The 21,594-nt window shown below is 46.4% G+C and overlaps 5 non-coding genes across 5 annotated transcripts; all 5 read left to right on the top strand.

Moving 5' to 3' along the window:
* On the top strand, positions 1–73 carry trnav-uac (transfer RNA valine (anticodon UAC)). Its single transcript has one exon. It is a non-coding gene; the product is annotated as a tRNA-Val (tRNA).
* Positions 74–2,931: 2,858 nt separating this feature from the next.
* Positions 2,932–3,004, top strand: trnav-uac (transfer RNA valine (anticodon UAC)). The gene has a single exon. It is a non-coding gene; the product is annotated as a tRNA-Val (tRNA).
* Positions 3,005–5,862: 2,858 nt separating this feature from the next.
* Positions 5,863–5,935, top strand: trnav-uac (transfer RNA valine (anticodon UAC)). The gene has a single exon. It is a non-coding gene; the product is annotated as a tRNA-Val (tRNA).
* Positions 5,936–11,724: 5,789 nt separating this feature from the next.
* trnav-uac (transfer RNA valine (anticodon UAC)) lies at positions 11,725–11,797 on the top strand. The gene has a single exon. It is a non-coding gene; the product is annotated as a tRNA-Val (tRNA).
* A 5,789-nt stretch (positions 11,798–17,586) lies between these two features.
* On the top strand, positions 17,587–17,659 carry trnav-uac (transfer RNA valine (anticodon UAC)). The gene has a single exon. It is a non-coding gene; the product is annotated as a tRNA-Val (tRNA).
* The last annotated feature ends 3,935 nt before the right edge of the window (positions 17,660–21,594 follow it).

Below are 21,594 nucleotides of genomic sequence, written 5' to 3'. Positions count from 1 at the left end.
GTTTCTGTAGTGTAGTGGTCATCACGTTCGCCTTACGCGCGAAAGGTCCCCAGTTCGAAACTGGGCAGAAACTGCTTTGTTCTTCAACTGCAGCATTTTACATGGACAGGAGCGGAGTTTTCTTGCTTGCTTTCCCATCTGCAAACCTGCCTTCGAATTTACTTGAACAAATCTGCTCTCGTAGTGAAATGTAATGCAACTCCATTTAATTACTGTGCAAAGCATTGTAAAGTTTTTCTCCAACCTGATTGTGATCATATGCCATTCTGTTTGAGAGTGTAGTTACCGCCTTCTGATCCTTCCACGAAAAGCAGTACCGCACTTGCATTCCTTGCGCAGGCGGCCCGTTTCCAAGACAGGGAAGAAGCTGATGCGCTGGTGTCACAGCGCACCGCGGATTCCTGAACAAGTCTGTCTGTCAAATGTACCCCCAAAGTCGTCTATGAAGGACATCATTTGGAAGCTGTCTGTCGTTATTTAACGTGCGAGAGTTGTTACCAGAGGTCCTGAATCATGTTTTGGAGCAGTTCGCACGTTAGTGGCTCATTCAACCAGCAACAGCAATGAAAGAAATTACACTCTCAGAGGAACCTCTGGACCTGTGCTTTGATAGCGTCGCTAGTATTAAGGTGCGCCCCGAGATCTAACCACATTGGAACTGAAACGGAGGAATCGACAGAGAGGCTACAGAATGACATCGCATCCATTTGGTTTTCTTTAAATCACTGACGAGCAGGAAAATGTAAACTGGGAGGGCGAGTGGAGAAGTGAGGCAGTTGTAGCTCTGGTGAAATTCCTTCTTTGTGATTCACTCAGCAACCAGAGACGTGTGAAGGTGACTCAGGCGTGAGAGCTCTTCACATCGAGAACAAAAAAGCACTCAAGGGCACTTAGCACCTCTTCCGGAGTGGGGGTGGGGTGAGCTAATTACCTTTTGACTTCTGTTACAATGTTCAGAAACTGCCTTTTAGATTGATGTGAACAGAAACTGCATTTCTAATAAGCACCGTGGAGTTTAGCAAAATTTATTGAGTCGCTTCTCGTCGACTCAGTTGGTATCCCTGTGGCTCATATCCAGGTGTGAACATCTCTGCAGCGAATTGCACGGGTAAGGCAAAAAGGCAAGGAAAGTGGCATCTCGAACCGGCTCCGAGGTCAGAGCATCCTCACAATGTGATCTGTCGTTCTCGGATTGTAATGCTACCTCCGGTTTTAGGGTGGAGAACATTCTTTGGGACTCTTATTCTGCAAAACAGACACAGTGACTGTAACTCTGCTGTGCGGTATGATGTGGAACACGGCCTGCTCAGCTTTGTGCATTTTCCCTGTAGTCCGGTGTGTTTCATGTTCCGTGTAAACGTGAAAGTTGTCCTGTTTCGATCAAAGGGTGAAATCATTTAGCAAAGCAAGAATCGAAATTGCAGTAATGTCAAGCAGCTCATGGTAATTTGACCAAATCATAACCGATCGCATGTTCTCACGCACTCACAGATACATTTGTAGTTGAAAAGATTCTGAGAAGATAGACTCAGCTTACCATTGATAGTTGTCTGGATTGATGGGCTATCATTATCTGCTGCGAAATTGATATTGTAGACGGGCACATCCCAGCAGTTGTGCGAGTCGGAGAGGGATCATGGAACCCTTTTCACGTGGCTTTGCATCGGTTGTTATGCAGGAGCACAATTGGAAGTGCAAGAAAATGGGGCAGCGCGGCTGGCTGGTAGTGTGGCCGAGCGGTCTAAGCCGCTGGATTAAGGCTCCAGTCTCGACAGAGGCGTGGGTTCGAATCCCACCGCTGCCATTTCTGCTGATCGTTTCCAACGACGCAGTTTGTTAAAATGCTGTTTCGACTCCTGCTGCATTTCTGTTGAAAACCGAAGAAAATTGGGTTTGCTTCCTGGGCAATTAACTGTGGTGTGGGAAAGTGCCGACTTTTCCGATGTCTGTGCTGTCATGATCGTGTTCGCCTCCCGCGTGGAAAATCGCAAACAGCTCTGCTGTCCCAGGCAAGTTGAGCGTTTACTGGAACCGAATGGCGACTGTGATTTCATTGCTGTTGTGAAACAAAGTCCTGCGGTGGCACGACTCGTCGTTATTTTGTTTTATGGCCAATGGGAAAATCGTTCCAATGAATTGCGATGTCACATGTTATTGAATTTCTCCCATTTCCTTCATTTCCGTCCTGCGGACATCGGAAGGGAAAGGTAATCTAATCGAGTCTGTGATTGGTGAAATTCACTTTTTCATGGCCCATTCTTATTGTGTTCTTTCTTTCTCTCTTTTCAGCATTGTCTGGGAAGTGGTGGTGCACTCAGGCTCCAGTATGTTTGAAAGAGCAGTTTGGAATTGCCCTGTTGTTAGTTGTGAGATTACTTTATGACTCATGCCCCCGGCCTGTCTCACATTTTGCATTCATGCTCGCTGTGTCTGAAAATGCATTTGGTTTGCCAGTTTTGTTTGTGTTCCGTGTTAAATGCTTTCTGTTTTGCGATTCGCTCAATACCTTACGAATTAACAGGGTTTCTGAGGTAACTTGCAGCTGCAAAAATCCTCAACTGAGAATCTGGGAAAATTTCCCGGAGTATGGTCAGTCGGAGCAAAAGTAAGGAAGTCGTTCGTTTCTGCAGTGTCTTACAACGCTACCTTTCCCGTGAGCAGTCGAACAGACGAAATGATTGTGCCACAGACTGCGACGGCAAGCTCCGCTAAAAAGTAATCCTTTACAGCCGGTGTAAGCAACACAATGTTATTGGCGCACACCGCGTGGAAACAGATACTTCGGTGTATCTCGTCCATGCTCACCACATAGCCAAAATTAAAGAAGTCCCATTAAACAACGAGCGATTGGAAACAGAAAGGTGAAAGGTAAAATGGCTTCAACTTTCAGTGCTGGGTGCCACTGAGCCTTAGCAGTAGCGACTGCGCCTTGTTTCTGTAGTGTAGTGGTCATCACGTTCGCCTTACGCGCGAAAGGTCCCCAGTTCGAAACTGGGCAGAAACTGCTTTGTTCTTCAACTGCAGCATTTTACATGGACAAGAGCGGAGTTTTCTTGCTTGCTTTCCCATCTGCAAACCTGCCTTCGAATTTACTTGAACAAATCTGCTCTCGTAGTGAAATGTAATGCAACTCCATTTAATTACTGTGCAAAGCATTGTAAAGTTTTTCTCCAACCTGATTGTGATCATATGCCATTCTGTTTGAGAGTGTAGTTACCGCCTTCTGATCCTTCCACGAAAAGCAGTACCGCACTTGCATTCCTTGCGCAGGCGGCCCGTTTCCAAGACAGGGAAGAAGCTGATGCGCTGGTGTCACAGCGCACCGCGGATTCCTGAACAAGTCTGTCTGTCAAATGTACCCCCAAAGTCGTCTATGAAGGACATCATTTGGAAGCTGTCTGTCGTTATTTAACGTGCGTGAGTTGTTACCAGAGGTCCTGAATCATGTTTTGGAGCAGTTCGCACGTTAGTGGCTCATTCAACCAGCAACAGCAATGAAAGAAATTACACTCTCAGAGGAACCTCTGGACCTGTGCTTTGATAGCGTCGCTAGTATTAAGGTGCGCCCCGAGATCTAACCACATTGGAACTGAAACGGAGGAATCGACAGAGAGGCTACAGAATGACATCGCATCCATTTGGTTTTCTTTAAATCACTGACGAGCAGGAAAATGTAAACTGGGAGGGCGAGTGGAGAAGTGAGGCAGTTGTAGCTCTGGTGAAATTCCTTCTTTGTGATTCACTCAGCAACCAGAGACGTGTGAAGGTGACTCAGGCGTGAGAGCTCTTCACATCGAGAACAAAAAAGCACTCAAGGGCACTTAGCACCTCTTCCGGAGTGGGGGTGGGGTGAGCTAATTACCTTTTGACTTCTGTTACTATGTTCAGAAACTGCCTTTTAGATTGATGTGAACAGAAACTGCATTTCTAATAAGCACCGTGGAGTTTAGCAAAATTTATTGAGTCGCTTCTCGTCGACTCAGTTGGTATCCCTGTGGCTCATATCCAGGTGTGAACATCTCTGCAGCGAATTGCACGGGTAAGGCAAAAAGGCAAGGAAAGTGGCATCTCGAACCGGCTCCGAGGTCAGAGCATCCTCACAATGTGATCTGTCGTTCTCGGATTGTAATGCTACCTCCGGTTTTAGGGTGGAGAACATTCTTTGGGACTCTTATTCTGCAAAACAGACACAGTGACTGTAACTCTGCTGTGCGGTATGATGTGGAACACGGCCTGCTCAGCTTTGTGCATTTTCCCTGTAGTCCGGTGTGTTTCATGTTCCGTGTAAACGTGAAAGTTGTCCTGTTTCGATCAAAGGGTGAAATCATTTAGCAAAGCAAGAATCGAAATTGCAGTAATGTCAAGCAGCTCATGGTAATTTGACCAAATCATAACCGATCGCATGTTCTCACGCACTCACAGATACATTTGTAGTTGAAAAGATTCTGAGAAGATAGACTCAGCTTACCATTGATAGTTGTCTGGATTGATGGGCTATCATTATCTGCTGCGAAATTGATATTGTAGACGGGCACATCCCAGCAATTGTGCGAGTCGGAGAGGGATCATGGAACCCTTTTCACGTGGCTTTGCATCGGTTGTTATGCAGGAGCACAATTGGAAGTGCAAGAAAATGGGGCAGCGCGGCGGGCTGGTAGTGTGGCCGAGCGGTCTAAGCCGCTGGATTAAGGCTCCAGTCTCGACAGAGGCGTGGGTTCGAATCCCACCGCTGCCATTTCTGCTGATCGCTTCCAACGACGCAGTTTGTTAAAATGCTGTTTCGACTCCTGCTGCATTTCTGTTGAAAACCGAAGAAAATTGGGTTTGCTTCCTGGGCAATTAACTGTGGTGTGGGAAAGTGCCGACTTTTCCGATGTCTGTGCTGTCATGATCGTGTTCGCCTCCCGCGTGGAAAATCGCAAACAGCTCTGCTGTCCCAGGCAAGTTGAGCGTTTACTGGAACCGAATGGCGACTGTGATTTCATTGCTGTTGTGAAACAAAGTCCTGCGGTGGCACGACTCGTCGTTATTTTGTTTTATGGCCAATGGGAAAATCGTTCCAATGAATTGCGATGTCACATGTTATTGAATTTCTCCCATTTCCTTCATTTCCGTCCTGCGGACATCGGAAGGGAAAGGTAATCTAATCGAGTCTGTGATTGGTGAAATTCACTTTTTCATGGCCCATTCTTATTGTGTTCTTTCTTTCTCTCTTTTCAGCATTGTCTGGGAAGTGGTGGTGCACTCAGGCTCCAGTATGTTTGAAAGAGCAGTTTGGAATTGCCCTGTTGTTAGTTGTGAGATTACTTTATGACTCATGCCCCCGGCCTGTCTCACATTTTGCATTCATGCTCGCTGTGTCTGAAAATGCATTTGGTTTGCCAGTTTTGTTTGTGTTCCGTGTTAAATGCTTTCTGTTTTGCGATTCGCTCAATACCTTACGAATTAACAGGGTTTCTGAGGTAACTTGCAGCTGCAAAAATCCTCAACTGAGAATCTGGGAAAATTTCCCGGAGTATGGTCAGTCGGAGCAAAAGTAAGGAAGTCGTTCGTTTCTGCAGTGTCTTACAACGCTACCTTTCCCGTGAGCAGTCGAACAGACGAAATGATTGTGCCACAGACTGCGACGGCAAGCTCCGCTAAAAAGTAATCCTTTACAGCCGGTGTAAGCAACACAATGTTATTGGCGCACACCGCGTGGAAACAGATACTTCGGTGTATCTCGTCCATGCTCACCACATAGCCAAAATTAAAGAAGTCCCATTAAACAACGAGCGATTGGAAACAGAAAGGTGAAAGGTAAAATGGCTTCAACTTTCAGTGCTGGGTGCCACTGAGCCTTAGCAGTAGCGACTGCGCCTTGTTTCTGTAGTGTAGTGGTCATCACGTTCGCCTTACGCGCGAAAGGTCCCCAGTTCGAAACTGGGCAGAAACTGCTTTGTTCTTCAACTGCAGCATTTTACATGGACAGGAGCGGAGTTTTCTTGCTTGCTTTCCCATCTGCAAACCTGCCTTCGAATTTACTTGAACAAATCTGCTCTCGTAGTGAAATGTAATGCAACTCCATTTAATTACTGTGCAAAGCATTGTAAAGTTTTTCTCCAACCTGATTGTGATCATATGCCATTCTGTTTGAGAGTGTAGTTACCGCCTTCTGATCCTTCCACGAAAAGCAGTACCGCACTTGCATTCCTTGCGCAGGCGGCCCGTTTCCAAGACAGGGAAGAAGCTGATGCGCTGGTGTCACAGCGCACCGCGGATTCCTGAACAAGTCTGTCTGTCAAATGTACCCCCAAAGTCGTCTATGAAGGACATCATTTGGAAGCTGTCTGTCGTTATTTAACGTGCGTGAGTTGTTACCAGAGGTCCTGAATCATGTTTTGGAGCAGTTCGCACGTTAGTGGCTCATTCAACCAGCAACAGCAATGAAAGAAATTACACTCTCAGAGGAACCTCTGGACCTGTGCTTTGATAGCGTCGCTAGTATTAAGGTGCGCCCCGAGATCTAACCACATTGGAACTGAAACGGAGGAATCGACAGAGAGGCTACAGAATGACATCGCATCCATTTGGTTTTCTTTAAATCACTGACGAGCAGGAAAATGTAAACTGGGAGGGCGAGTGGAGAAGTGAGGCAGTTGTAGCTCTGGTGAAATTCCTTCTTTGTGATTCACTCAGCAACCAGAGACGTGTGAAGGTGACTCAGGCGTGAGAGCTCTTCACATCGAGAACAAAAAAGCACTCAAGGGCACTTAGCACCTCTTCCGGAGTGGGGGTGGGGTGAGCTAATTACCTTTTGACTTCTGTTACTATGTTCAGAAACTGCCTTTTAGATTGATGTGAACAGAAACTGCATTTCTAATAAGCACCGTGGAGTTTAGCAAAATTTATTGAGTCGCTTCTCGTCGACTCAGTTGGTATCCCTGTGGCTCATATCCAGGTGTGAACATCTCTGCAGCGAATTGCACGGGTAAGGCAAAAAGGCAAGGAAAGTGGCATCTCGAACCGGCTCCGAGGTCAGAGCATCCTCACAATGTGATCTGTCGTTCTCGGATTGTAATGCTACCTCCGGTTTTAGGGTGGAGAACATTCTTTGGGACTCTTATTCTGCAAAACAGACACAGTGACTGTAACTCTGCTGTGCGGTATGATGTGGAACACGGCCTGCTCAGCTTTGTGCATTTTCCCTGTAGTCCGGTGTGTTTCATGTTCCGTGTAAACGTGAAAGTTGTCCTGTTTCGATCAAAGGGTGAAATCATTTAGCAAAGCAAGAATCGAAATTGCAGTAATGTCAAGCAGCTCATGGTAATTTGACCAAATCATAACCGATCGCATGTTCTCACGCACTCACAGATACATTTGTAGTTGAAAAGATTCTGAGAAGATAGACTCAGCTTACCATTGATAGTTGTCTGGATTGATGGGCTATCATTATCTGCTGCGAAATTGATATTGTAGACGGGCACATCCCAGCAGTTGTGCGAGTCGGAGAGGGATCATGGAACCCTTTTCACGTGGCTTTGCATCGGTTGTTATGCAGGAGCACAATTGGAAGTGCAAGAAAATGGGGCAGCGCGACGGGCTGGTAGTGTGGCCGAGCGGTCTAAGCCGCTGGATTAAGGCTCCAGTCTCGACAGAGGCGTGGGTTCGAATCCCACCGCTGCCATTTCTGCTGATCGTTTCCAACGACGCAGTTTGTTAAAATGCTGTTTCGACTCCTGCTGCATTTCTGTTGAAAACCGAAGAAAATTGGGTTTGCTTCCTGGGCAATTAACTGTGGTGTGGGAAAGTGCCGACTTTTCCGATGTCTGTGCTGTCATGATCGTGTTCGCCTCCCGCGTGGAAAATCGCAAACAGCTCTGCTGTCCCAGGCAAGTTGAGCGTTTACTGGAACCGAATGGCGACTGTGATTTCATTGCTGTTGTGAAACAAAGTCCTGCGGTGGCACGACTCGTCGTTATTTTGTTTTATGGCCAATGGGAAAATCGTTCCAATGAATTGCGATGTCACATGTTATTGAATTTCTCCCATTTCCTTCATTTCCGTCCTGCGGACATCGGAAGGGAAAGGTAATCTAATCGAGTCTGTGATTGGTGAAATTCACTTTTTCATGGCCCATTCTTATTGTGTTCTTTCTTTCTCTCTTTTCAGCATTGTCTGGGAAGTGGTGGTGCACTCAGGCTCCAGTATGTTTGAAAGAGCAGTTTGGAATTGCCCTGTTGTTAGTTGTGAGATTACTTTATGACTCATGCCCCCGGCCTGTCTCACATTTTGCATTCATGCTCGCTGTGTCTGAAAATGCATTTGGTTTGCCAGTTTTGTTTGTGTTCCGTGTTAAATGCTTTCTGTTTTGCGATTCGCTCAATACCTTACGAATTAACAGGGTTTCTGAGGTAACTTGCAGCTGCAAAAATCCTCAACTGAGAATCTGGGAAAATTTCCCGGAGTATGGTCAGTCGGAGCAAAAGTAAGGAAGTCGTTCGTTTCTGCAGTGTCTTACAACGCTACCTTTCCCGTGAGCAGTCGAACAGACGAAATGATTGTGCCACAGACTGCGACGGCAAGCTCCGCTAAAAAGTAATCCTTTACAGCCGGTGTAAGCAACACAATGTTATTGGCGCACACCGCGTGGAAACAGATACTTCGGTGTATCTCGTCCATGCTCACCACATAGCCAAAATTAAAGAAGTCCCATTAAACAACGAGCGATTGGAAACAGAAAGGTGAAAGGTAAAATGGCTTCAACTTTCAGTGCTGGGTGCCACTGAGCCTTAGCAGTAGCGACTGCGCCTTGTTTCTGTAGTGTAGTGGTCATCACGTTCGCCTTACGCGCGAAAAGTCCCCAGTTCGAAACTGGGCAGAAACTGCTTTGTTCTTCAACTGCAGCATTTTACATGGACAAGAGCGGAGTTTTCTTGCTTGCTTTCCCATCTGCAAACCTGCCTTCGAATTTACTTGAACAAATCTGCTCTCGTAGTGAAATGTAATGCAACTCCATTTAATTACTGTGCAAAGCATTGTAAAGTTTTTCTCCAACCTGATTGTGATCATATGCCATTCTGTTTGAGAGTGTAGTTACCGCCTTCTGATCCTTCCACGAAAAGCAGTACCGCACTTGCATTCCTTGCGCAGGCGGCCCGTTTCCAAGACAGGGAAGAAGCTGATGCGCTGGTGTCACAGCGCACCGCGGATTCCTGAACAAGTCTGTCTGTCAAATGTACCCCCAAAGTCGTCTATGAAGGACATCATTTGGAAGCTGTCTGTCGTTATTTAACGTGCGAGAGTTGTTACCAGAGGTCCTGAATCATGTTTTGGAGCAGTTCGCACGTTAGTGGCTCATTCAACCAGCAACAGCAATGAAAGAAATTACACTCTCAGAGGAACCTCTGGACCAGTGCTTTGATAGCGTCGCTAGTATTAAGGTGCGCCCCGAGATCTAACCACATTGGAACTGAAACGGAGGAATCGACAGAGAGGCTACAGAATGACATCGCATCCATTTGGTTTTCTTTAAATCACTGACGAGCAGGAAAATGTAAACTGGGAGGGCGAGTGGAGAAGTGAGGCAGTTGTAGCTCTGGTGAAATTCCTTCTTTGTGATTCACTCAGCAACCAGAGACGTGTGAAGGTGACTCAGGCGTGAGAGCTCTTCACATCGAGAACAAAAAAGCACTCAAGGGCACTTAGCACCTCTTCCGGAGTGGGGGTGGGGTGAGCTAATTACCTTTTGACTTCTGTTACAATGTTCAGAAACTGCCTTTTAGATTGATGTGAACAGAAACTGCATTTCTAATAAGCACCGTGGAGTTTAGCAAAATTTATTGAGTCGCTTCTCGTCGACTCAGTTGGTATCCCTGTGGCTCATATCCAGGTGTGAACATCTCTGCAGCGAATTGCACGGGTAAGGCAAAAAGGCAAGGAAAGTGGCATCTCGAACCGGCTCCGAGGTCAGAGCATCCTCACAATGTGATCTGTCGTTCTCGGATTGTAATGCTACCTCCGGTTTTAGGGTGGAGAACATTCTTTGGGACTCTTATTCTGCAAAACAGACACAGTGACTGTAACTCTGCTGTGCGGTATGATGTGGAACACGGCCTGCTCAGCTTTGTGCATTTTCCCTGTAGTCCGGTGTGTTTCATGTTCCGTGTAAACGTGAAAGTTGTCCTGTTTCGATCAAAGGGTGAAATCATTTAGCAAAGCAAGAATCGAAATTGCAGTAATGTCAAGCAGCTCATGGTAATTTGACCAAATCATAACCGATCGCATGTTCTCACGCACTCACAGATACATTTGTAGTTGAAAAGATTCTGAGAAGATAGACTCAGCTTACCATTGATAGTTGTCTGGATTGATGGGCTATCATTATCTGCTGCGAAATTGATATTGTAGACGGGCACATCCCAGCAATTGTGCGAGTCGGAGAGGGATCATGGAACCCTTTTCACGTGGCTTTGCATCGGTTGTTATGCAGGAGCACAATTGGAAGTGCAAGAAAATGGGGCAGCGCGGCGGGCTGGTAGTGTGGCCGAGCGGTCTAAGCCGCTGGATTAAGGCTCCAGTCTCGACAGAGGCGTGGGTTCGAATCCCACCGCTGCCATTTCTGCTGATCGCTTCCAACGACGCAGTTTGTTAAAATGCTGTTTCGACTCCTGCTGCATTTCTGTTGAAAACCGAAGAAAATTGGGTTTGCTTCCTGGGCAATTAACTGTGGTGTGGGAAAGTGCCGACTTTTCCGATGTCTGTGCTGTCATGATCGTGTTCGCCTCCCGCGTGGAAAATCGCAAACAGCTCTGCTGTCCCAGGCAAGTTGAGCGTTTACTGGAACCGAATGGCGACTGTGATTTCATTGCTGTTGTGAAACAAAGTCCTGCGGTGGCACGACTCGTCGTTATTTTGTTTTATGGCCAATGGGAAAATCGTTCCAATGAATTGCGATGTCACATGTTATTGAATTTCTCCCATTTCCTTCATTTCCGTCCTGCGGACATCGGAAGGGAAAGGTAATCTAATCGAGTCTGTGATTGGTGAAATTCACTTTTTCATGGCCCATTCTTATTGTGTTCTTCCTTTCTCTCTTTTCAGCATTGTCTGGGAAGTGGTGGTGCACTCAGGCTCCAGTATGTTTGAAAGAGCAGTTTGGAATTGCCCTGTTGTTAGTTGTGAGATTACTTTATGACTCATGCCCCCGGCCTGTCTCACATTTTGCATTCATGCTCGCTGTGTCTGAAAATGCATTTGGTTTGCCAGTTTTGTTTGTGTTCCGTGTTAAATGCTTTCTGTTTTGCGATTCGCTCAATACCTTACGAATTAACAGGGTTTCTGAGGTAACTTGCAGCTGCAAAAATCCTCAACTGAGAATCTGGGAAAATTTCCCGGAGTATGGTCAGTCGGAGCAAAAGTAAGGAAGTCGTTCGTTTCTGCAGTGTCTTACAACGCTACCTTTCCCGTGAGCAGTCGAACAGACGAAATGATTGTGCCACAGACTGCGACGGCAAGCTCCGCTAAAAAGTAATCCTTTACAGCCGGTGTAAGCAACACAATGTTATTGGCGCACACCGCGTGGAAACAGATACTTCGGTGTATCTCGTCCATGCTCACCACATAGCCAAAATTAAAGAAGTCCCATTAAACAACGAGCGATTGGAAACAGAAAGGTGAAAGGTAAAATGGCTTCAACTTTCAGTGCTGGGTGCCACTGAGCCTTAGCAGTAGCGACTGCGCCTTGTTTCTGTAGTGTAGTGGTCATCACGTTCGCCTTACGCGCGAAAGGTCCCCAGTTCGAAACTGGGCAGAAACTGCTTTGTTCTTCAACTGCAGCATTTTACATGGACAGGAGCGGAGTTTTCTTGCTTGCTTTCCCATCTGCAAACCTGCCTTCGAATTTACTTGAACAAATCTGCTCTCGTAGTGAAATGTAATGCAACTCCATTTAATTACTGTGCAAAGCATTGTAAAGTTTTTCTCCAACCTGATTGTGATCATATGCCATTCTGTTTGAGAGTGTAGTTACCGCCTTCTGATCCTTCCACGAAAAGCAGTACCGCACTTGCATTCCTTGCGCAGGCGGCCCGTTTCCAAGACAGGGAAGAAGCTGATGCGCTGGTGTCACAGCGCACCGCGGATTCCTGAACAAGTCTGTCTGTCAAATGTACCCCCAAAGTCGTCTATGAAGGACATCATTTGGAAGCTCTCTGTCGTTATTTAACGTGCGTGAGTTGTTACCAGAGGTCCTGAATCATGTTTTGGAGCAGTTCGCACGTTAGTGGCTCATTCAACCAGCAACAGCAATGAAAGAAATTACACTCTCAGAGGAACCTCTGGACCTGTGCTTTGATAGCGTCGCTAGTATTAAGGTGCGCCCCGAGATCTAACCACATTGGAACTGAAACGGAGGAATCGACAGAGAGGCTACAGAATGACATCGCATCCATTTGGTTTTCTTTAAATCACTGACGAGCAGGAAAATGTAAACTGGGAGGGCGAGTGGAGAAGTGAGGCAGTTGTAGCTCTGGTGAAATTCCTTCTTTGTGATTCACTCAGCAACCAGAGACGTGTGAAGGTGACTCAGGCGTGAGAGCTCTTCACATCGAGAACAAAAAAGCACTCAAGGGCACTTAGCACCTCTTCCGGAGTGGGGGTGTGGTGAGCTAATTACCTTTTGACTTCTGTTACTATGTTCAGAAACTGCCTTTTAGATTGATGTGAACAGAAACTGCATTTCTAATAAGCACCGTGGAGTTTAGCAAAATTTATTGAGTCGCTTCTCGTCGACTCAGTTGGTATCCCTGTGGCTCATATCCAGGTGTGAACATCTCTCCAGCGAATTGCACGGGTAAGGCAAAAAGGCAAGGAAAGTGGCATCTCGAACCGGCTCCGAGGTCAGAGCATCCTCACAATGTGATCTGTCGTTCTCGGATTGTAATGCTACCTCCGGTTTTAGGGTGGAGAACATTCTTTGGGACTCTTATTCTGCAAAACAGACACAGTGACTGTAACTCTGCTGTGCGGTATGATGTGGAACACGGCCTGCTCAGCTTTGTGCATTTTCCCTGTAGTCCGGTGTGTTTCATGTTCCGTGTAAACGTGAAAGTTGTCCTGTTTCGATCAAAGGGTGAAATCATTTAGCAAAGCAAGAATCGAAATTGCAGTAATGTCAAGCAGCTCATGGTAATTTGACCAAATCATAACCGATCGCATGTTCTCACGCACTCACAGATACATTTGTAGTTGAAAAGATTCTGAGAAGATAGACTCAGCTTACCATTGATAGTTGTCTGGATTGATGGGCTATCATTATCTGCTGCGAAATTGATATAGTAGACGGGCACATCCCAGCAGTTGTGCGAGTCGGAGAGGGATCATGGAACCCTTTTCACGTGGCTTTGCATCGGTTGTTATGCAGGAGCACAATTGGAAGTGCAAGAAAATGGGGCAGCGCGGCTGGCTGGTAGTGTGGCCGAGCGGTCTAAGCCGCTGGATTAAGGCTCCAGTCTCGACAGAGACGTGGGTTCGAATCCCACCGCTGCCATTTCTGCTGATCGTTTCCAACGACGCAGTTTGTTAAAATGCTGTTTCGACTCCTGCTGCATTTCTGTTGAAAACCGAAGAAAATTGGGTTTGCTTCCTGGGCAATTAACTGTGGTGTGGGAAAGTGCCGACTTTTCCGATGTCTGTGCTGTCATGATCGTGTTCGCCTCCCGCGTGGAAAATCGCAAACAGCTCTGCTGTCCCAGGCAAGTTGAGCGTTTACTGGAACCGAATGGCGACTGTGATTTCATTGCTGTTGTGAAACAAAGTCCTGCGGTGGCACGACTCGTCGTTATTTTGTTTTATGGCCAATGGGAAAATCGTTCCAATGAATTGCGATGTCACATGTTATTGAATTTCTCCCATTTCCTTCATTTCCGTCCTGCGGACATCGGAAGGGAAAGGTAATCTAATCGAGTCTGTGATTGGTGAAATTCACTTTTTCATGGCCCATTCTTATTGTGTTCTTTCTTTCTCTCTTTTCAGCATTGTCTGGGAAGTGGTGGTGCACTCAGGCTCCAGTATGTTTGAAAGAGCAGTTTGGAATTGCCCTGTTGTTAGTTGTGAGATTACTTTATGACTCATGCCCCCGGCCTGTCTCACATTTTGCATTCATGCTCGCTGTGTCTGAAAATGCATTTGGTTTGCCAGTTTTGTTTGTGTTCCGTGTTAAATGCTTTCTGTTTTGCGATTCGCTCAATACCTTACGAATTAACAGGGTTTCTGAGGTAACTTGCAGCTGCAAAAATCCTCAACTGAGAATCTGGGAAAATTTCCCGGAGTATGGTCAGTCGGAGCAAAAGTAAGGAAGTCGTTCGTTTCTGCAGTGTCTTACAACGCTACCTTTCCCGTGAGCAGTCGAACAGACGAAATGATTGTGCCACAGACTGCGACGGCAAGCTCCGCTAAAAAGTAATCCTTTACAGCCGGTGTAAGCAACACAATGTTATTGGCGCACACCGCGTGGAAACAGATACTTCGGTGTATCTCGTCCATGCTCACCACATAGCCAAAATTAAAGAAGTCCCATTAAACAACGAGCGATTGGAAACAGAAAGGTGAAAGGTAAAATGGCTTCAACTTTCAGTGCTGGGTGCCACTGAGCCTTAGCAGTAGCGACTGCGCCTTGTTTCTGTAGTGTAGTGGTCATCACGTTCGCCTTACGCGCGAAAAGTCCCCAGTTCGAAACTGGGCAGAAACTGCTTTGTTCTTCAACTGCAGCATTTTACATGGACAAGAGCGGAGTTTTCTTGCTTGCTTTCCCATCTGCAAACCTGCCTTCGAATTTACTTGAACAAATCTGCTCTCGTAGTGAAATGTAATGCAACTCCATTTAATTACTGTGCAAAGCATTGTAAAGTTTTTCTCCAACCTGATTGTGATCATATGCCATTCTGTTTGAGAGTGTAGTTACCGCCTTCTGATCCTTCCACGAAAAGCAGTACCGCACTTGCATTCCTTGCGCAGGCGGCCCGTTTCCAAGACAGGGAAGAAGCTGATGCGCTGGTGTCACAGCGCACCGCGGATTCCTGAACAAGTCTGTCTGTCAAATGTACCCCCAAAGTCGTCTATGAAGGACATCATTTGGAAGCTGTCTGTCGTTATTTAACGTGCGAGAGTTGTTACCAGAGGTCCTGAATCATGTTTTGGAGCAGTTCGCACGTTAGTGGCTCATTCAACCAGCAACAGCAATGAAAGAAATTACACTCTCAGAGGAACCTCTGGACCAGTGCTTTGATAGCGTCGCTAGTATTAAGGTGCGCCCCGAGATCTAACCACATTGGAACTGAAACGGAGGAATCGACAGAGAGGCTACAGAATGACATCGCATCCATTTGGTTTTCTTTAAATCACTGACGAGCAGGAAAATGTAAACTGGGAGGGCGAGTGGAGAAGTGAGGCAGTTGTAGCTCTGGTGAAATTCCTTCTTTGTGATTCACTCAGCAACCAGAGACGTGTGAAGGTGACTCAGGCGTGAGAGCTCTTCACATCGAGAACAAAAAAGCACTCAAGGGCACTTAGCACCTCTTCCGGAGTGGGGGTGGGGTGAGCTAATTACCTTTTGACTTCTGTTACAATGTTCAGAAACTGCCTTTTAGATTGATGTGAACAGAAACTGCATTTCTAATAAGCACCGTGGAGTTTAGCAAAATTTATTGAGTCGCTTCTCGTCGACTCAGTTGGTATCCCTGTGGCTCATATCCAGGTGTGAACATCTCTGCAGCGAATTGCACGGGTAAGGCAAAAAGGCAAGGAAAGTGGCATCTCGAACCGGCTCCGAGGTCAGAGCATCCTCACAATGTGATCTGTCGTTCTCGGATTGTAATGCTACCTCCGGTTTTAGGGTGGAGAACATTCTTTGGGACTCTTATTCTGCAAAACAGACACAGTGACTGTAACTCTGCTGTGCGGTATGATGTGGAACACGGCCTGCTCAGCTTTGTGCATTTTCCCTGTAGTCCGGTGTGTTTCATGTTCCGTGTAAACGTGAAAGTTGTCCTGTTTCGATCAAAGGGTGAAATCATTTAGCAAAGCAAGAATCGAAATTGCAGTAATGTCAAGCAGCTCATGGTAATTTGACCAAATCATAACCGATCGCATGTTCTCACGCACTCACAGATACATTTGTAGTTGAAAAGATTCTGAGAAGATAGACTCAGCTTACCATTGATAGTTGTCTGGATTGATGGGCTATCATTATCTGCTGCGAAATTGATATTGTAGACGGGCACATCCCAGCAATTGTGCGAGTCGGAGAGGGATCATGGAACCCTTTTCACGTGGCTTTGCATCGGTTGTTATGCAGGAGCACAATTGGAAGTGCAAGAAAATGGGGCAGCGCGGCGGGCTGGTAGTGTGGCCGAGCGGTCTAAGCCGCTGGATTAAGGCTCCAGTCTCGACAGAGGCGTGGGTTCGAATCCCACCGCTGCCATTTCTGCTGATCGCTTCCAACGACGCAGTTTGTTAAAATGCTGTTTCGACTCCTGCTGCATTTCTGTTGAAAACCGAAGAAAATTGGGTTTGCTTCCTGGGCAATTAACTGTGGTGTGGGAAAGTGCCGACTTTTCCGATGTCTGTGCTGTCATGATCGTGTTCGCCTCCCGCGTGGAAAATCGCAAACAGCTCTGCTGTCCCAGGCAAGTTGAGCGTTTACTGGAACCGAATGGCGACTGTGATTTCATTGCTGTTGTGAAACAAAGTCCTGCGGTGGCACGACTCGTCGTTATTTTGTTTTATGGCCAATGGGAAAATCGTTCCAATGAATTGCGATGTCACATGTTATTGAATTTCTCCCATTTCCTTCATTTCCGTCCTGCGGACATCGGAAGGGAAAGGTAATCTAATCGAGTCTGTGATTGGTGAAATTCACTTTTTCATGGCCCATTCTTATTGTGTTCTTCCTTTCTCTCTTTTCAGCATTGTCTGGGAAGTGGTGGTGCACTCAGGCTCCAGTATGTTTGAAAGAGCAGTTTGGAATTGCCCTGTTGTTAGTTGTGAGATTACTTTATGACTCATGCCCCCGGCCTGTCTCACATTTTGCATTCATGCTCGCTGTGTCTGAAAATGCATTTGGTTTGCCAGTTTTGTTTGTGTTCCGTGTTAAATGCTTTCTGTTTTGCGATTCGCTCAATACCTTACGAATTAACAGGGTTTCTGAGGTAACTTGCAGCTGCAAAAATCCTCAACTGAGAATCTGGGAAAATTTCCCGGAGTATGGTCAGTCGGAGCAAAAGTAAGGAAGTCGTTCGTTTCTGCAGTGTCTTACAACGCTACCTTTCCCGTGAGCAGTCGAACAGACGAAATGATTGTGCCACAGACTGCGACGGCAAGCTCCGCTAAAAAGTAATCCTTTACAGCCGGTGTAAGCAACACAATGTTATTGGCGCACACCGCGTGGAAACAGATACTTCGGTGTATCTCGTCCATGCTCACCACATAGCCAAAATTAAAGAAGTCCCATTAAACAACGAGCGATTGGAAACAGAAAGGTGAAAGGTAAAATGGCTTCAACTTTCAGTGCTGGGTGCCACTGAGCCTTAGCAGTAGCGACTGCGCCTTGTTTCTGTAGTGTAGTGGTCATCACGTTCGCCTTACGCGCGAAAGGTCCCCAGTTCGAAACTGGGCAGAAACTGCTTTGTTCTTCAACTGCAGCATTTTACATGGACAGGAGCGGAGTTTTCTTGCTTGCTTTCCCATCTGCAAACCTGCCTTCGAATTTACTTGAACAAATCTGCTCTCGTAGTGAAATGTAATGCAACTCCATTTAATTACTGTGCAAAGCATTGTAAAGTTTTTCTCCAACCTGATTGTGATCATATGCCATTCTGTTTGAGAGTGTAGTTACCGCCTTCTGATCCTTCCACGAAAAGCAGTACCGCACTTGCATTCCTTGCGCAGGCGGCCCGTTTCCAAGACAGGGAAGAAGCTGATGCGCTGGTGTCACAGCGCACCGCGGATTCCTGAACAAGTCTGTCTGTCAAATGTACCCCCAAAGTCGTCTATGAAGGACATCATTTGGAAGCTGTCTGTCGTTATTTAACGTGCGTGAGTTGTTACCAGAGGTCCTGAATCATGTTTTGGAGCAGTTCGCACGTTAGTGGCTCATTCAACCAGCAACAGCAATGAAAGAAATTACACTCTCAGAGGAACCTCTGGACCTGTGCTTTGATAGCGTCGCTAGTATTAAGGTGCGCCCCGAGATCTAACCACATTGGAACTGAAACGGAGGAATCGACAGAGAGGCTACAGAATGACATCGCATCCATTTGGTTTTCTTTAAATCACTGACGAGCAGGAAAATGTAAACTGGGAGGGCGAGTGGAGAAGTGAGGCAGTTGTAGCTCTGGTGAAATTCCTTCTTTGTGATTCACTCAGCAACCAGAGACGTGTGAAGGTGACTCAGGCGTGAGAGCTCTTCACATCGAGAACAAAAAAGCACTCAAGGGCACTTAGCACCTCTTCCGGAGTGGGGGTGTGGTGAGCTAATTACCTTTTGACTTCTGTTACTATGTTCAGAAACTGCCTTTTAGATTGATGTGAACAGAAACTGCATTTCTAATAAGCACCGTGGAGTTTAGCAAAATTTATTGAGTCGCTTCTCGTCGACTCAGTTGGTATCCCTGTGGCTCATATCCAGGTGTGAACATCTCTCCAGCGAATTGCACGGGTAAGGCAAAAAGGCAAGGAAAGTGGCATCTCGAACCGGCTCCGAGGTCAGAGCATCCTCACAATGTGATCTGTCGTTCTCGGATTGTAATGCTACCTCCGGTTTTAGGGTGGAGAACATTCTTTGGGACTCTTATTCTGCAAAACAGACACAGTGACTGTAACTCTGCTGTGCGGTATGATGTGGAACACGGCCTGCTCAGCTTTGTGCATTTTCCCTGTAGTCCGGTGTGTTTCATGTTCCGTGTAAACGTGAAAGTTGTCCTGTTTCGATCAAAGGGTGAAATCATTTAGCAAAGCAAGAATCGAAATTGCAGTAATGTCAAGCAGCTCATGGTAATTTGACCAAATCATAACCGATCGCATGTTCTCACGCACTCACAGATACATTTGTAGTTGAAAAGATTCTGAGAAGATAGACTCAGCTTACCATTGATAGTTGTCTGGATTGATGGGCTATCATTATCTGCTGCGAAATTGATATAGTAGACGGGCACATCCCAGCAGTTGTGCGAGTCGGAGAGGGATCATGGAACCCTTTTCACGTGGCTTTGCATCGGTTGTTATGCAGGAGCACAATTGGAAGTGCAAGAAAATGGGGCAGCGCGGCTGGCTGGTAGTGTGGCCGAGCGGTCTAAGCCGCTGGATTAAGGCTCCAGTCTCGACAGAGACGTGGGTTCGAATCCCACCGCTGCCATTTCTGCTGATCGTTTCCAACGACGCAGTTTGTTAAAATGCTGTTTCGACTCCTGCTGCATTTCTGTTGAAAACCGAAGAAAATTGGGTTTGCTTCCTGGGCAATTAACTGTGGTGTGGGAAAGTGCCGACTTTTCCGATGTCTGTGCTGTCATGATCGTGTTCGCCTCCCGCGTGGAAAATCGCAAACAGCTCTGCTGTCCCAGGCAAGTTGAGCGTTTACTGGAACCGAATGGCGACTGTGATTTCATTGCTGTTGTGAAACAAAGTCCTGCGGTGGCACGACTCGTCGTTATTTTGTTTTCTGGCCAATGGGAAAATCGTTCCAATGAATTGCGATGTCACATGTTATTGAATTTCTCCCATTTCCTTCATTTCCGTCCTGCGGACATCGGAAGGGAAAGGTAATCTAATCGAGTCTGTGATTGGTGAAATTCACTTTTTCATGGCCCATTCTTATTGTGTTCTTTCTTTCTCTCTTTTCAGCATTGTCTGGGAAGTGGTGGTGCACTCAGGCTCCAGTATGTTTGAAAGAGCAGTTTGGAATTGCCCTGTTGTTAGTTGTGAGATTACTTTATGACTCATGCCCCCGGCCTGTCTCACATTTTGCATTCATGCTCGCTGTGTCTGAAAATGCATTTGGTTTGCCAGTTTTGTTTGTGTTCCGTGTTAAATGCTTTCTGTTTTGCGATTCGCTCAATACCTTACGAATTAACAGGGTTTCTGAGGTAACTTGCAGCTGCAAAAATCCTCAACTGAGAATCTGGGAAAATTTCCCGGAGTATGGTCAGTCGGAGCAAAAGTAAGGAAGTCGTTCGTTTCTGCAGTGTCTTACAACGCTACCTTTCCCGTGAGCAGTCGAACAGACGAAATGATTGTGCCACAGACTGCGACGGCAAGCTCCGCTAAAAAGTAATCCTTTACAGCCGGTGTAAGCAACACAATGTTATTGGCGCACACCGCGTGGAAACAGATACTTCGGTGTATCTCGTCCATGCTCACCACATAGCCAAAATTAAAGAAGTCCCATTAAACAACGAGCGATTGGAAACAGAAAGGTGAAAGGTAAAATGGCTTCAACTTTCAGTGCTGGGTGCCACTGAGCCTTAGCAGTAGCGACTGCGCCTTGTTTCTGTAGTGTAGTGGTCATCACGTTCGCCTTACGCGCGAAAAGTCCCCAGTTCGAAACTGGGCAGAAACTGCTTTGTTCTTCAACTGCAGCATTTTACATGGACAAGAGCGGAGTTTTCTTGCTTGCTTTCCCATCTGCAAACCTGCCTTCGAATTTACTTGAACAAATCTGCTCTCGTAGTGAAATGTAATGCAACTCCATTTAATTACTGTGCAAAGCATTGTAAAGTTTTTCTCCAACCTGATTGTGATCATATGCCATTCTGTTTGAGAGTGTAGTTACCGCCTTCTGATCCTTCCACGAAAAGCAGTACCGCACTTGCATTCCTTGCGCAGGCGGCCCGTTTCCAAGACAGGGAAGAAGCTGATGCGCTGGTGTCACAGCGCACCGCGGATTCCTGAACAAGTCTGTCTGTCAAATGTACCCCCAAAGTCGTCTATGAAGGACATCATTTGGAAGCTGTCTGTCGTTATTTAACGTGCGAGAGTTGTTACCAGAGGTCCTGAATCATGTTTTGGAGCAGTTCGCACGTTAGTGGCTCATTCAACCAGCAACAGCAATGAAAGAAATTACACTCTCAGAGGAACCTCTGGACCTGTGCTTTGATAGCGTCGCTAGTATTAAGGTGCGCCCCGAGATCTAACCACATTGGAACTGAAGCGGAGGAATCGACAGAGAGGCTACAGAATGACATCGCATCCATTTGGTTTTCTTTAAATCACTGACGAGCAGGAAAATGTAAACTGGGAGGGCGAGTGGAGAAGTGAGGCAGTTGTAGCTCTGGTGAAATTCCTTCTTTGTGATTCACTCAGCAACCAGAGACGTGTGAAGGTGACTCAGGCGTGAGAGCTCTTCACATCGAGAACAAAAAAGCACTCAAGGGCACTTAGCACCTCTTCCGGAGTGGGGGTGTGGTGAGCTAATTACCTTTTGACTTCTGTTACTATGTTCAGAAACTGCCTTTTAGATTGATGTGAACAGAAACTGCATTTCTAATAAGCACCGTGGAGTTTAGCAAAATTTATTGAGTCGCTTCTCGTCGACTCAGTTGATATCCCTGTGGCTCATATCCA

The sequence above is a fragment of the Chiloscyllium plagiosum genome, unplaced genomic scaffold, assembly GCF_037043375.1.
Source record: "Chiloscyllium plagiosum isolate Xiang-an unplaced genomic scaffold, Cpla_swu_hap1 HiC_scaffold_71, whole genome shotgun sequence".
NCBI classification, from domain to species: domain Eukaryota; kingdom Metazoa; phylum Chordata; class Chondrichthyes; order Orectolobiformes; family Hemiscylliidae; genus Chiloscyllium; species Chiloscyllium plagiosum.
Note: the sequence above shows the minus strand (reverse complement) of the source record. Positions and strands in the feature narration are given on the sequence as shown.